Source organism: Pelodiscus sinensis, chromosome 4 (genome assembly GCF_052426305.1).
Source record: "Pelodiscus sinensis isolate ZL-2025 chromosome 4, ASM5242630v1, whole genome shotgun sequence".
In the NCBI taxonomy this organism is placed as follows: domain Eukaryota; kingdom Metazoa; phylum Chordata; order Testudines; family Trionychidae; genus Pelodiscus; species Pelodiscus sinensis.
In genome coordinates, this window is record NC_143055.1 from 113693791 (window position 1) to 113698409 (window position 4619).

A 4619-nucleotide genomic window follows, 5' to 3' on the forward strand; every position below is an offset into this window, starting at 1 on the left:
GAAAAAGACCGGAGCTGCGGTTTGAACCGCCGGTTTTAAGATTAATTACCCAGTCTTCACATTTTGTTTAAATGGCAGTGTTAAATAGTAATATTTGTTTAAATTTTCTCTGAGGTAGAGAGGGAAGAAGGACTCCGTCCGCGACCAGGGGCGGATGAGAGGAACTGGCGGGGACCGGGTCGCGCGCGGCTGATCAAAGGCGCGAACGCTACTTGCGCATGCGCGACCCGGTCGATTACAGCTATGGCAAGCTCCGATTCGCGGCGCCGGGACCAGCCCGACACCAGACGTGGAGCACCCACGGGGACTACCCGAAGAAGAACTGAACATTTTAACAAGCAAAGATGCTCAGAAGTGGGGAGTGGGTTCCAAAACCCTCATTTTATCACTTGCACCCAAATGTAACCAGTTTCTGTCTCTGAGTCTCACCTGTCTGTGTCTTGCCAAAGGACAGTAGGAAGGGCTAAGGGCATAATTGGTGGGGTGCGTCACAAACTATACTGGCTTATATAACAATGTTCAGAACTCCAGCCTCCTGCAGCGGACATGCTGTGCAGGCTTTTTTTTCCCCCAGTCTTAAGAACTGATTTTGTATCAGTTAACAGTTTTGAAGTACTGTGCAAGGAACAGTGTTAAGTGTGTTCATTTAAATAACCCCCTTACAGTAAGATTCTTTTTTACCAGTCCAAATGCCAGCTGTTATCAAGGGGCTCACGCAAATCCCCTTTACCTCATCAGTGCCACAAATGTCTTCTAAGAGCCCAGTAAGCAGAGGAAGCATGGGTGACGCTGCTAGATAATATTGACCTTTGGCAAATTCTCTGATTCAGCACCAGTCAGGTACCAAGGGTGCCAGACCAGAAAGGCTCAACCTGTACTGACATACTGAGGAATATTTTCCACTCATTAACATACCTGATCTTCATGAATAACTTTCTCTATAAATCTTCCCATGAATGATGGACCCAAATACTTAACTAATATCTAAACTATACCATTAAACTGAGGCTTCTTATCTAAATCTACTGTGTTGCTTTCTTGTTTGCTTTTACCACCCTCCCCCCGTTAAGTTAGGCTGATGTCGTCGTATAGGGAATGCTAATAAACCACCAAAATTGGACAATAACATTCCTTCACTGATCAGGTTGCATTGTTGATAAAATTATTGCATCTCATTCTTCTTAGGTATTACCAAGCAGCTCCACTTCTGTCACAAACTCATTGGAGTGTGAATACTTTATATTTTAAAAAAATAATTAGCCACCTTTTTCTCCTACATTCCAGCTTGTTCACTCATACCACAATGTTGTTTTTGAAATGTGAAGCTAGAAACTCTGGGATTACTGAACAGAGTTATTGAGCTTCATGAATTACTTTTGGAAATTTAGTCTCAGGGGTGGTCTTATTAGTCTGTAACTTTAAAAACTCATCTGATGAAAAAGGTTTTATCCATGAAAGCTCATGATATAATACGTGTGTTAGATTCTAAGGTGCCACAGACCTGCTTGTTGTTTTTGGATACAGGCAGTCCCCGAGTTACGCGGATCCGACTTATGTCGGATCCGCACTTACGAACGGGGCTTTCTCTCCCCGGAGCTCGCAGGCAGCAGGACCGCCCAGAGCGCAGCGGTCCCGCCACCTCGACCTCTGGGGCGAGAAAAGCTGCTCCAGGTGCCCCTGGTCTGCTGGTCCAGCAGACAAGAGGCACTGGGAGCAAAGCGGCACTGCGGCTTTGCTCCCGGTGTCCCTGGTCTGCTGGAGACGGTCCCCAGCAGACCAGAGGCACTGGAAGCAAAGCGGCAGCGGCAGCGGCAGCGGCAGCGGCAGCGGCAGCGGAGTCCCGCGCCTCTGAGGCTTTGCCAGAGCAAAGCCTCAGAGGTGCGGCACCCCGCCGCCACTGCCGCTTTACTCACAGTGCCTCTGGTCTGCTGGGGACCGTCTCCAGCAGACCAGGGACACCCGGAGTAAAGCCGGGGAGGCGGAGGGGTCCCGCGCCTCTGAAGCTTTGCTCCCCGTGTCCCTGGTCTGCTGGGGGGGGGCGCAGCTAGTGCCCCCCCCCAGCAGACCAGGGAGACGTGGAGCAAAGACCCAGGCCTGTGGTAGAGCAGGTGGGGCGCTGCCGGTTGGTCCCGCAGCACTGCTCCTTGGCGCTGCTGGACCAACCCGGCAGCACCCCAGCTGCTCTGCCCCAACAGTCCTGATTCAGCCGCTGCTGATCAGTTTCAGCAGCCGCTGAATCAGGACACCTGGGGCAGAGCAGCTGGGGTGCTGCTGGGTTGGTCCAGTAGCGCTGAGGAGCGGCGGCGCTACTGAACCAACCCAGCAGCACCCCAGCTGCTCTGCCCCAGGCGTCCCCAAGTCAGCCACTGCTGAAACTGACCAGTGGCTGAGTACAGGAAGCCTCTGCCCCGGGCTTCCTGGAATCAGCCGCTGATCAGTTTCAGCAGCAGCTGACTTGGGGATGCCTGACGTTCTTAAGTTGAATCTATATGTAAGTCAGAACTGGCGTCCAGATTCAGCCGCTGTTGAAACTGATCAGTTTCAGCAGCGGCTGAATCTGGACGCCAGTTCCGACTTACATACAGATTCAACTTAAGAACAAACCTACAGTCCCTATCTTGTACGTAACCTGGGGACTGCCTGTATTCTCAAAGCCAAAGCTTTTTCTCTGTTCCTGTGAAGTTCAGATCAGCCATGAATGTGGGAGAAGAAAGAAAATGGAAAGTATTTGGTGGGAGGAATTCAAAGAGAGTGAGAGAGAAATACGGAGAAAATAAATAAGAGAAGAGAGATAATGGAAACTGGGGACATAGGGATTATATTCATGCAAAGGGAACATCCACAAAAGCAGGAAAGAAGTTACTGGTTACATAGGTGCTATTGTATATGATAAAGTCAATGCAGAGTTAAGGAGTAGTGCTGGATGAAATTTTTGGCTGAATTATTTTTTCAGGAAAACATGCAGATTTGGTGACACTGAAACAGTTTACAAATTAATACCAGTTTCACTAAATTCTTCATGTAAAAAATCCCAAACATCCAAAAATGCTGAAATAAAACATTTCAATATTTTGGCTTAAAATAATATTTTTGTTTTGAAATTTCCTTTTATCTGACTCCAAATATTTCTCTTGTCCCTCTCCCTGCCCAAATTGTTAGTGACAAAAAATTCATTATTCCTACAGCTTTAAGGAGTTTCCCTTCCAAACAACCTTAACTCTGCCCCCATATCCTTTATACACAACATTTTCTTCATATAAGGGAGCCGCAATCTATGTTACATTACAACTAACTGACATCTTAGTGGATTGGCCAGAAGTCTTATGACTATGAACACTTGATACCCTGTGTAATTCAATAGCTTTTAAGAAATCTACTCTTTGCCACTGGACATCTGCAGTGACTGTGGTTTACAATGCAGGAAGCAGGTAGCTGTACTGCAAGGGTTGACATGATTTAAAAGAGCTACTCCAGTAGGGGGTCCACCATTTCTATAGTAAAGGAAGATTACTGGTGGTGTCACAAAGGTGCCTACCAGCCTCAATCAGGGCCCCATTGCGTTAAGAACTGTACACACGTGATAAAGACAGTTACTGCCCTACAGATCTCATGGGATTTGCACATGATGTAAGACAGCAAGAGGGAAAACAAGATAACAGTGAAACAATCAGATTTAAAATTCGTAATGGTAGCAGAAGTACTATGACTGCTGCTTTAGCCATTGTTGAGTTTTGTAGGTATCCTTTTTCTCCTTGGAGCTTGATTGCTGCAGGTCAAGTCGGGCAAGGCAACTTGTAAAGGAAAATGGACTCAACATAATTGCCCTAAGTGGAGCAATTTAGATAGGGTAGAATCTGCCTCCTGCACAAATGTCTCCAGGAAGAATTCCTTTAAACTTAATTAACATCAAATAAGCATCAGCAAGATATTCCTGCCTGCACACAACTCCTCCTCTGAGGAATTCCACCTGGGCCCCTCCTGTTGTCACTCAGGTCCTGACTTCTTACCCCGACAATAAAATAGCTCATTTCAAAACAAAATGAGCAAACAAACCACCTGGTCCGACGGATATGTGCCTCTCTGAGGTTGTTGAGGAGGAATTCTAAGCCTTCCCCAAACTGATCCTCTTTATTAGCCACGTTCAATACTGGTGTGTCCCCCTCTGGCTGAAAAGGAGGCGGGAGGATCCAAGTTAGACAAGGCTGCCTGAGAGCAGTGCCTGCTTTCCTTTTCCCAGTTCACAGCATCTCTAAATGTGTTGCTTCCTTGGCACCTTCAAAGCCTTTGCTAGCCTTTGCTAGGTACCGTACCGTATTAGAAACGTGAATTCTGATTTCCCCATGTGGCTGCATATCTGGTTCTTCTTTGGACTTGCATCTGCCTCCCACTCGTAAGGACAAGCACATTCCTCTTTCTTGGAATGCCATGTGTGTTTCTGGCACTGTATAAACACACTGTAATAGTACAATAGACTTCCGGATCAGCCCAAGTCTAATTGTTAATGTTATAAAAGCTCAGCAAAGAATAGGGATTCACTAGAGGAGGGGTTTAGTTTTTCTGATCAGTGCTTTGGATATTTGAGGGGTGGAGTTAGGGAACAAATAGGCTTGGTTAAAAGG